General features: G+C 44.5%; 1 protein-coding gene across 1 annotated transcript in view; it reads left to right on the top strand.

Annotated features, from left to right (window-relative positions):
* Positions 1-12,049, top strand: part of SATB2 (SATB homeobox 2) — a 122,428-nt gene that overhangs the window by 108,837 nt on the left and 1,542 nt on the right. The window lies entirely within an intron of this gene.

The raw sequence follows: 12,049 nt of genomic DNA, 5'->3' as shown, positions 1-12,049 counted from the left end.
ATCATTATTAATCTCTTTCTAATACGTATGACAAAAAGGATGTGGTAAGACGCAAAACATGTCCTGAGTAGTATAGACCCAGCAATCGCATTAACTTCATGTCAGAAAACATTCCTCGGTTTCCTGTTTGGACCAATTTTATGCTATTTTTAACATCATAGTGGAAAGTACTGTTGACACCCTTAAACTAGCGTTTCTTCTCAAACTCATGGTTTTGGTTATTAGCCTTCTATTAGGCTGTGCTGTTTGATCCAAGGCACATGGGCAGGGATGTCTAGGAAGAGACCTTGCTTTCCTGCCAGAAGTGCCGTTACATGGAAGTGGAGCAAAAAGGTTTCATGCAGACCCATAGTTTAGATGAGTTTAGGAAAATGATATGGCTAAAACTCTTGGTTAGGCTTGGGAAAAACCAACCTCCTCAACCTAGCTTGCAAAAAGCTTGGCAACCTAGATTTCTTTTTACTTGTTGGGGTTTTGCTAATTTTTAGATTTGAAACATGCAGGACATGGTAGAAGTGCGGCTGGTTTCTGCCCATAGGAAGTAAGAGCTCACGCCTTTTCTATGTTCCGTTGAGAGGGGCTGTGGTGCCAGCTGCGAATCCACTCAGCTGCAGTAGAAAGAGACACTCTGAAATTCCAGGACTCAACAGGCCTCTTAAAAAGATCTGTCTGGACAACACTGCACTAGTTAAGTGCTAAGTTATTATTATTATTTATTATTTATTTCCTCTCCTATTTCTTCTCTTACCAAACAAGCAGGAAATGTCTTTGTTCCTTCATTTTAGAAGTGAAATAAATGTATTCCCTGCAGCTTTTGAAATTTTCATAATCCATAATAAATAAAATCATATCTAATAGCATAACTGCTTTCAATTGGCAATGTGATCTAGATGCATTGCAATGGCAGAAACATAAATAGTTACAGCCTCTGAAAGCCTACTTCCTATTTGCTAAATATACTTGGCTCGCTTTAAATTCCTTTGTGTGCAGTCATTAATACAATCCTCTTTGACAGCATTTAATTAAAGTGCTTTTCTCTATTAAATTCATTAAAACTTTTTTTATATACAACTGTTTCCCAGACACTGAATGTTAAGGACCTGTAGGCCTCTCTTTAAATAACTTCTCTCTCCTTGTTGTAAATTGTTAATTAAATTTTACTTAGACTGTTTAAAGATGGCTTGGAAAAGAGAGACAGATTTCAGGATATGGTCTCAATCATGTCTGACTTTTTTTAACGCAATTTTTTCCATGTTGCTGTAGACTGCGTGTTATATTGTTTATGAATGTTGCTGGAACCACGCAAAGAAATATCCTTAAAAATTCATTCCTATTTCACTTCAAAAATTTACATCTTTTTCATGCAATTTCGTAGCCTAAGTGGGGGAGTAAGGAGGGAGGAGCTGCTCAGTATTAATAGATTATTGACAGTTTAATGTCTTGGCACCTAGACAGCCCATAAGGTATAATAAACAGGAAGCTGTCTGTTGTGAGAGCAGTCAATAGCGTATTCAATCAGAACCTTTCAGTTAATTGCTGGTTGACCTCAGAGATTTCCTTTAAGTGAAACTGTCCTTTGCTCAGATCTCATCTGGTTTTCAGGGTTTAATTTGAGAATGCCCTATCCATATGGTAGCTTATGCATATGATCCTGGCTGCATTTTTGCTTTGCTCTCATGCACGGCATCGCAGGAGCCAGCACATGCCTGGAGCTTCACAGGACACGTGGACATGCGGTGCGTGTGTGGCCCCTCCGAGGGCTGTGAGCATGGCCAGAGCCATCACAGTCCCCAGGAGAGCACCGGGGCTGTGGGCACGGGCTCCGTGCCACATAGTGAAGTGTGCAGAGCGCCGATGGCAGCCCTGGTCTGGGGCTGGGACACGTGGAGGCGTGTGTTGGTGGGCACCGGCAGCACGGCTAGTGCAGGCAGGGTTGTACAGCACTGTTGGGGGTATTTTCAAAGTGGGTGAGCTGTTTTCCAGTGGTTTTGAATAGAGCTTGGCACTCAGTGGCATAGGAGAGGGCTGGCACTCACACCCAACCCCACTGCACACCGTGGATACACATTGCCCTGCTCCTCAGCACAAGCACAAACTCGGGCTCATTTGTGCTTTGCTTCACTAATTTCTGTACTTAACTGTTCCAATTTTTTTGGATTGTGTATCTTGATGAGATCTAGATAAGCTACAGAGGCAAGCAGTCAGGAAACCGCATGGGCAAGCTCTGACCCTGACTAACTGGAAACAATCTGCTTACTTGGGGGAAGCCTGCATGGAAATATCTCATAGCAAGTCTGCCGTGTTTGGGTTTTTCTTCCTTTCCCTCCAACTGTTGTCTTTGACTGTGTGTGTTTTCCCTAAGTGCGATGAGGGAGGGTCAGCTGCAGCAGCCCTTACTTGGGTTTCCCAATGGCAGCAAGCACTACTCTGTGAAGGAAATTCTTCTGCACCAGAGCTCGCTTAATTTCCTTTTCATTCAGGCAGGAGACATTTCTTTTGTCTCTAGATCTTGTAGCAATTGTGCCTTTTAGCCACTTATCATGAATTCAGACTGTGGTTTGCTGAAAGGAGTATTATTACTTTTAATCTCTAATTTTGCCCTCGTTTTCATTGATTTCTGTGGTTGTCTTTGTCCGTCAGCATAGAACAAACTGCTTATGTGTTTTTAATGGCCTGATTAGCACCGGGAAGCACTGCTGACTTGGAGTTATGTTGCTCCTGCTGTCCCCTTGTTTAAATGAGATCAGGCTTAAAAATGCCAAGTGGCTCTGCTTGGGGTCCATTTAAGCTCAGTGTGGTTCCCTGAATGAGGGAGGCTGTAAATTTCTGGGATTCATGAGTGTCAGAAAGGTGATGAGGAATAGTGGTAAGATGATGCCTCCTCTCCTGGAACATTCAAATGACGGAAGAGGCTTTCTGGAGAGAGTGGAACAAAATATGGTAAGACAAACTAGAACTGAAGATGAGATCCCACGTATGTTTGTGTCCCTTTGGAACATACACACTTCATGCCGAGATGTCTCTGGCCAGAGATATTCAGAGGTGCTTTCTGGCTTTATCAGGCTTACTGACCAAGCTGCTAATCAGTGTTATGCAGACCAACAGGCTCCCACATGCAATAAAAATCATAAGCTTTATTGGATTTTGAGATAGGAAAGATTCACATCCCGTTCCTTTTATAAACTGCGTTACATTTCATTCTTTCCCATCAGTACACCTCTTTGTATATGTGACCATGAAGCCTGTAGGAAGGTAGATGGCTGTGAGTTTCCATCCATGGTATGGCCCGGAGCTATGGAGGTGCTTGAGCTGCGTTTAAGAAATTGCTGACATTTCTGAACCACGGAAAGAAAAAAAGTTGGGGTTTTAAAATTTATATTCCATTAAAATAGGAAAAAAAAGTTTGCAGCCCTTTAGAACAATGTGATTCTTCAAAGGAAAATGGAAAGGTAGAATTTGAAGGCCAAAAGTTGTTCTGAATAAAAGCAGCCAGAATATGCTGTTTCATGAAAAATGCCTGAATGGCTGCTTGAACTTTGTCAGAATATTTCCCCCTCCACCAGGCCAGCAGCTTGGCAAAGTAGGCTTTATTTAGGCAATATCTGTCACTCAGTCAAAATTTTTGACTGAAAGAAAGATGTTTGGCAGAAAAATGCCACTCAATTCTTAATAAAGCAAAGAATGGTGTTTCACATTTCTAGCAAAAGCCCGGGGCTTCTCACACACAGATCTGTGCAGGCTGTGGGCTTGTGTCAGCCTGGGTCTTTCCCCCACAATTAGATGTATGGTGCCATGCAGAGGGCTGACCAGTCAGCAGGGCTCTCCTCAGAGGCAGTGGAAAAGCCAGAGATGGGTCCCGGTGCCACATGTCTTATCCTCTGCTGTTCTATATAGTAACCCATTTTATTAAAAATGAACAAGTACCTTTTATTTCCCGACTGCATATTTTCTTGTACTGTAAAGAGAAACTGCAGGTGCTGCAGGTAGGAGACCTTCCGTAAAGCCTTTTTCTTCCAGCATCTAGAACCCACAAAATAGGTGCAGGTCAGGGCAGTGAGCCACCTGGAGCACTTACAGTGACTGATCTCTGTCAGCCGATAGAAGTGCCCACCTTTTGCTGAGCGTAACCAGGAAGACAAAGGATTTCACATCTAATTCTGCAAAGCCTCATGTCCTCGGTGCCCCAATCTGTGGGGCAGGATGTACTTTGGTTATTTGATTTTATTTACCCAGTTTCAAGCTAAGGGTATAATAAAGCACATTATGCCAGTTGCATGTGTGGCAATGCTGGATATTTTGCCTTTTACCATGGTAGTTGATTATAATGCACTTTTAAAGACATACTTTCTAAAAAAAGGAATATTTATACTTTTATGTGTTTGATTCACACAGTATAGTTTGCTCAAGTCCTGTTATTAAGTGCATTGGTGGTTACGTCCAGAAAGCAAAAAACATGCTGAGTAGTGTTTTATCAGCACAAATCTACCATTTCCACTAACCATAACAGTCAGGTTCTTCTGACTCCTAACTGCCCCCATTGTAAAAATTAACAGTACAGTTGGGTATTCCCGGAACCCCAAATAGCCATCTGTGAGGACATAAAGCAGTTTGAAGGACAAATAATTACCCCTCCCCCCACTGAATGCAGTGCCCAATCCAAACATATCCTTCCTGAAATAATTCAGTGCCTGCTCCTGAGCTGAGTGACTGGAAAACAGCGTGATTATGGTGGCGCCACTCGTGCCACCATGGTTAGGGGGCGGGGAGTGACCTTACGCACTGCGCTAGGTCGGGACTGCTCGGGGAGGACCTTGCTCAGGCTACCAGCAAATGCTTCTCTGGCTTTTCAAGTGAAAAGGAGAACATGTGTAGTGTTAATTAAACAAGAAAATGCAGAGGATGCCAGAAGTATTTCGTCTGAAGTAAAGCAAACCAGAAAGCCTTTTGTTACTTCCTTAGATCTGTGGCATTATGCCAGCTCCTCATTAGGATTAGCAGGGTTGGGACAGGGAAATTCAGGATCAATCTGAAATCTTTGGCAGACACTCCCTGCTGCTGCAACCAGGCCCGTTTGGAAGCTGCAAAGATGGGCTCTGCACACAGCAGTGCCCACGAGCCTTGTAGGGCTGCAGGAGAAAGCGCAGAAGAGCTGAGTCAGGCCCACAGAGCTCATGGTCTTGTTCTGAAGAAGGTGAGTGTTAAGATAAAGGTTTTGAAGCCCTTTGTGCACACATAAGTCCTGCATGGGTGGGGCTACAGTTAGCATCGCCATGCAGAAGAGCAGTGCAAACATTTATGCGGCTGTTGCTCTCTCCCCTGTGCGGGAGGCAGCCCCGCCCGCTACTGCAGGTTATGGGCCTTTGGGGCTTGTGCTGGTGTCCTGGAGGCCAGCGGGGCCCTGCCTGCCTGCTGGGGGACGCAGCCAGCCCCATGCCAGCTGTGCTGGCTGTGCCCCATCCCCAGACAATGGAGCTATCCATCACCGATGCCTTCAGGAGAGAGTCTGCAGCGGCGTTGTGCAATGCTTCCTGGCCACATCGGACTCACTGTCACCAGCACCCTGGCTTGTGCCAGCAGAAGCCGGAATGAAGCTGGCTGCTGTGTCTTTATACAGTAGGTATGTGCCGGCTCCACCTGTGGCTGAACAGTATTTGTTTACAGCACACCCAGTCTGCAGCTGGATACTTGAGAAAGGGATGTTCACTGTTGTGCAGTTACTACGCAGTAAAGCTAAAGATCTGGCTTAAACCAGCCAAAGATGGGAATTTCAGAGCTAATCCACTAACGTTCATCAGCATGAGCTCATTTATGCTAGCCCATAAAATCAGCCAGTTCTCAGGCACTTGCACAGCAATGAAAGTTGTGCCTGTGCTTTTGTGGGAAGTCGAGTTAGCGTTCGGGAGAGAACAGTTACCCCAGGAAACACCGGGACACTGCTCTGCATTGTCAGAGTTTAGTGATTTATTTTTTTAACATTATACAGACAAAATAGTGGCTATTGTGTAGGCACGTGCTGTCTATTAGTGGAGATCAGGAAAGGGAAATAAACCACGCATTACTGAAGAATAAGATCATGATTGCGGTCAAGTGATGGCAGAATTTCTTTTTTCTCTTTGTCAAGCTGATTTGTAAACATTCTTCAAACAACTGTGCAGACAGCAGTTCCACAGCTCGGGGAAAGAAAAGCAAAGATGAGGACAAATTCCTCTACACAGATGTTTTACAGGAAACATAGGACCTGTCCAAAAGTTATCTGGTCATCTCCAGTTGTCACTGAGAACTACACTGCACATGCAGCCTCTGAGCAGCGCGTTGTAATCAGGCTGTAATTTATATTTTATCTCCCGTGATGATAGCTCTTAAAAATGTTTTCTGGTGTATTTGCTCTTTGATGCGTGCTAAGCTCCTGTTAGCATTAATGGGAGCAGCATGTGCCGGGGGTGGAGGGGGCAGACACCTTCCCCTGCCTTTAAGTCAGGATTAATTGCGTTTTGCTTATGCTTGTAGCTTCTGTGCGATGACAGATGCCATGCACAACTGAAAGTTTCGCTATTTTTTTTCTGGTTTTCGTATCTTTCTTGTGTCTTTTGACTCCTTTTTGACCACTTTTGACGGTTTGAACCTGGAGGAGAGTTGCAGGATTGGGCCCCTATTTCAGAGGCCAGGCGTTTGCTCAGTGCTTGCCGTGTTTTTGGATCGCTGTCTGTTTCCTGCCCTTGAGCAGCACAACTGCCGTAAAGCAAAAGGAGGCATGTGGAGAGTGTGCTCCAAAGATGTTCAAATGAATCGCTTCAACCAGCTCACATTCCAGTCTGGGAAACAAACTCGCCTTTGAGTTTGGATTCCCTGTGGAACTCATTTCTTTCTTCCCATTTTCCTCTTATTCCTCTTTTTGCGTGGCTCAGAGAGAGAATCATACCTCTGAGCGGAGACATTTAGGGTTTGTCTGATCGGGCTCCCAGAGTGGTCAGCAGCAGATAAACACTGTTATTTAGGGAAAGGCCTGACTGTCCGAGGGATTTTTTTTTCTCTGTGACTGCTTTGTCTTAGCAGCTGAATAGGGCACAGGGTTCTTGGGTTATAAGTGGTTCTAGCCAACAGCTCGTAAAGCTTTGGTTTAGCTCGCGTGAGATGGGGCACATCACATCACAAACATGTATTATAATTGTCTGTAATAATGGTGTTTACTCTTGTGAAGCAATTACTAAACCGCATTGGATGTGCTGCTAGTATTTGAGTTACAAAATTAAAAGAAGCTTAGAGTGAAGTTAGATGAAAGTGAACATATTTATCCTTGTCAGACTTCCTACCATTCTGCACGCTCATATTGATTTCTTTTGACACGGTCTTCTTTTATTGAGTACCATATATATTTTTTAAATCCCTTACCGATAACAGTACCTGCTAAGGGCAATTGTAAAAGGAAACTAAAGTATATTAAACCTGCCTGGAGTCAAAATGTAATCTAACACCTGTAGTCTGCAATTTGTCATCACTTCATAGATACTTTTCCTTTTTTAATAACAGTTGTGGATTTTCCTGAGTTTTGACCTTAGGATACTGTATAATCCAAGAAAAGCAAGGAAACTAAACCACAGTCTTTAACACAGCTTTATGATGTCAAGGTGTGAAATCACCACTGTGAGAATGAGCCCAAAGAAAATACTTCATTTGGAGCTGGGACTGGTTTTGCAGTGTTTACCCAACTGGATATATTTTTGCAAGGAAGCAAAGAAAAAAGGTAGTAGAACAGCCACATTTTTAAAAGGAAAGAAATGAATGCAGGTGCAAATTGTAACTTCTGCTACAGTTTCTTGTACAGACATTCCTAGGAAACCTGTAAAATGTCTTGGCTCAACGATCGTGTCTAATTGCTGCGTTAGCTGGTGCAACCAGGAGGCTGTCCGGGTGCAATCCTGTTTATTGTAGCCATTTGCTTTGTTCTATCCTTGCTCGCTTCTCTATATGAAGATAAGCTGCCAGAGACAAGGGGTAGCGGGTGTAAGGTTGTTTGAGTAGATTATTTCTGTAAGATCTGCTACGAGGGACAGACCGTACATCCTTCTACGTATAAAATTTCCCTGCAAAGTGGTGGAGGTTGTCTCTTAAGGAAACTCCTGACATGACAGCCAAGCACTGTTTCGAATTGGCTGCAGCGGCTGCGCAGGCAACTGAAGGTGGCATTGCATGGTGTTGTCAGCTGGTGCCCTGCTGGCAGCGGGTATGTGTCTGTGCCTCCTCCACATCCCGCCTGGCTCCGCTCACCGAGTTCACGTCTCTAGTTCTAGCCAGAACGAGGGTGGGAATGGAAGCGAACATCAGCGGAACAGTGAATCCAGCCAAAACTAAACACAGCGCAGACAGCGACTGCAGTGACACGATGTTCATTCAGTCTGGGTTTGCTCACCTCCCGTTGCTGTGGGGACGGCCGTCCCCGCTGCCAGAGCCAGGTTTCTTCTGCAGGAAGATCCTGAGAAGCGGGGAATGGGGCATGCGAAGCTATGTGGTGATCCCTTCCCCCCAATAGTTCTTGGCTTCGGATTTTAGAAAGACCACAAACCCTTAGCTTATTACAAGTAATCCTGATCACTCCCATAATGATACACTACATTATATACTCTCCTAAACTTAATCATTCAATATCTCACTTCCTTCCCTGTAGGCATGTACTATTATATTTTACACATGGCTTCCAGCTGGTTTTCATTGCGGCCTTCAAATCGTATTTCAGTACAGCGCGACTTAAGACCAGTCATTTTATCTTTTAAAGTCAGCTTCCATCGTATTAGTTTTCCTGCAAGATTTCTGCCAGGGCTGGTTAATTTGTTTGAAAAAAATGAGTTTGTCTACAAGGTTAAAGCCTGCCCAAATGAAACTTCATAACGCGGCATCTCTCATACCTGCTCTATTCTGGACGCTAGGAACATAGCAATGCCTGCAGAGTTTAAAAATGAAATCTCTTGAAGGGATGGAAAAAAAATAAGTCCTCTGGGCATGGAAGGAAATCTATATCTTCACATTTGATTTGAAAGTAGATGGAGAGGTGGTGAGGAGGGAGGGAAGGGGAAGTCAGCTCCAGATGTGGTGGCTGCGGCGAGGCCGCCCCACCTGTGGGCTGGGAGCAGTGGGAAGGAGAAGCGGGTGGAAAGCAGAGGTGGGACCACAGAGCTTGTCGAGGCCTCTGCTGCGAGGGGCCCGCGGGGCGAGCCGAGCCCGGCATCGAGCGGGGCGAGGGGACACAGCGCTGGGACTGTGCTGGGGATGCACTGCAGAGCGGGAGGGGATGGGGAAGGCGGCGGGCAGCGTGCCTGCCCCTTGTGACCTCGCTGTCCATAGGAAAAGGAAAGCTGCACGTGGCTGGTGTTTTTATACCATTTAGTGGCGCGTTCAGGCCATAGTTTGAAAGGGTTTAGCTGTGTTGGGAAATGTGCTGTAGCCTTTTACTTCATCACAGAATAGATGGGCTTTCCTTTTTTGCAGTATGGAATCAGAACGGGACTGACTCAAAATACAGAGGGTACGGCAGGCTGTGCATAAGGGTGTGAAGTCAATGGAAATTTTAACTGTAGATTTAAGGGCATAATAACGACCCCACAATCTAAAAATCTGCAATGTCAAAACCGGACAGTTTCTCTTATGAGGATGTGGTGCGCAGAGCCAGGCACAAAGTAAGCGAATTGCTCAAATCAAGCAGTGTATTTTACATAGGTAGTTCAGAGCAAATAGTTAACACAAAGGTAACTTAAATTTCATTTTGTATCATGTCCCTCAGCTGTTGATTCGTTTCCCATAGACAGGCACGCACTTATATACTAAAAAGGCCATTTTATTGGAAAGAAATACAAAACCGATCACAGCCTAAATCACAGCCTGTTTATCCATCTCTGTCTGTGCATATGTGTAATGTCATATCACTGAAATGCATTCTCAATGCCACTAGAAATCCAGAGCAAGCCCTTAGAAATCAGTGAAATTGTAAGATTTTATGCAGCATAAGGGTAGCTTTAGGATTTGTATTATTTAAGAAAACAGTAAGGCAAATGAAAAACAACCTTTTTTCTAATGTTTTACACTGATAACTCTCAGGTTATGTATTTTTCTTTCTGGAAATGATGGAGAGGTCACTCCAGAGAAGGAAGGGTTAAGGAAAATTATTCTTTCCCTCCTGCTCTCGGCCCTCTTTGGTTGATTGCTTTATAGATGCTGTAGGCATCTCTTCATCTCCTTCAAATTAAACATTTTACTGCTGCTGATCCAGTATTGTTGGATTTTTTTCATCATTATATTTGATTGGAAGTCTTGTAACGTTTTTCAGGCTGGATCATTTCTCATGCTATTTGTCAACTGAAGAGGAAAAAAAAAACCACTTCTAACTCCAAGAATGAACTGAGTAATTCACACTGTTTCTGGATGTGTTTCTATCTGTGTTAGCTGCTACTTGAATTTAGCTTCTGATTAGCAGTGCTACATGAACTTTTTCGTATGACACCATCGGTAAATTCACTGGCAGTTTGTGCTGTTACATCCTTTTCTTTTTGGCTGCTCTGGGCCTTATGGTGTCAGGGGGCAGGTCCAGAGGGCACAGCAGTCGAGATAATGTAAGTGGGGTCTGTGTTACACAGGCATGAGGCTGGGTCCTCAGCTGGCATCAGCAAGCCCAGTACTGTGGCTCTCAGTGCTCCCTGCTGATGTTGGTGCAGATCTCACCCTCATCTGTAGTGCCTCTCTTTGGAAACATCAGTCCTTTCCTTTGAGAGCAATCCATGAACAGAAAAGAAATGCTCAAAGAGCAACCAAGCTGCTCAGTTCATTGGAACGTTATGCTCTTTTATTGGATGAGATGTAGTAAAACACAGAATACCCAGCATTTCCATTTGCGTTCCTTGTCTCTCTTAATCCTTGGTTAACTCCCTTTGACACCTGGAGTGTTTATGTGCTTGGGAGGAAAAAGAACTCATTGGCACCTAAACACATCTGCAGTTCTGCTCCCCAGCAGCTCTTCCACATCCGTGCAGACCCTCCTGTCACTGGTGGCAACACCCGCTTTTAAGTGACTGCTGTGGAGCTGCCTCCGTGTTCCAGTGCTTTCTGTCACTGCCATGAGCATTGCTCTGTGCTGCTGGCATGTGCTGCAGTCCTTGGCACGTGCACGTGCAGTCATACAGGTGCCTCGCCCTGCCTCATGTATGGCTGCTGAGCTTGGGACAAGCCCGGCATGCCCACGGAGTGCCTCCTGCTGCCAGAGGCACAGGCAGCGCAAGTACAGCTGCTGTGCCAGGCCGTGAGCTGTGTGGCTTTCACACTGTCTCCTCCAGGCTCAGCTCCTTGGCAGAACTTGTGCAGTGGGCAGTTGCTGGGGAGTGTCATGTGCTTTTCACAAACTGTGGCTGGAGGTCACTGGTGTTGTACATTGTGGTGGTAATAGTTGATGAAGAAAATGAATGAAGGGCTCTTCAGCACAGAGACATTTCATTTCTTTGCATGGACAGTCTGATATTCCACAGCGGCCTTTCATCATGCATTCATTAATAACTTGAACAGAGTAGGATTTTACTGGGGGCTCGGTATGTGTGTAACATTCAGTGCAGGTTCTCAACAAATTTCCATTATTTACTCTTTATTTTTCCCTTCAGAGAGCTTTAATGTAGGGTTGATTTTCTTGCTGTTGCTTGCAGCAAACCCGTTTTCTTCTTTGGGTGGAGAGCCAGAATTCCCTTTTATTTGTGGAAGGAAATATTTATCCATATTGATTTAGTTAGCACTGTAGTGTTGAGTTCTAATAATTATTTCCCTGCATCTGAAGAAACCCCTGGGCAAATAGAGCCTTCAATCCTGTAAGGGATTTTTGCCGGTAATCTCTCTTGTATAGATTTTGTTTTAAAGAAAGCATATGTAGTTCCTCTGTGTTTCTAGCAATTCAGAGCAAGTCTTTTTTTTCCTGGAATGCGGGCTATACAAGGCCATTCCTTAGCCATTTTTAGTGGCTGTTAGGAAGGTTAAGAGCTACATAGCTTTCTTTAAACTTGCCAAAAAGGAGATATTGCTGGTG

The sequence above is a fragment of the Numida meleagris genome, chromosome 5 (genome assembly GCF_002078875.1).
Source record: "Numida meleagris isolate 19003 breed g44 Domestic line chromosome 5, NumMel1.0, whole genome shotgun sequence".
Lineage (NCBI taxonomy): Eukaryota > Metazoa > Chordata > Aves > Galliformes > Numididae > Numida > Numida meleagris.
This window is presented reverse-complemented; position numbering and strand designations above follow the sequence as displayed.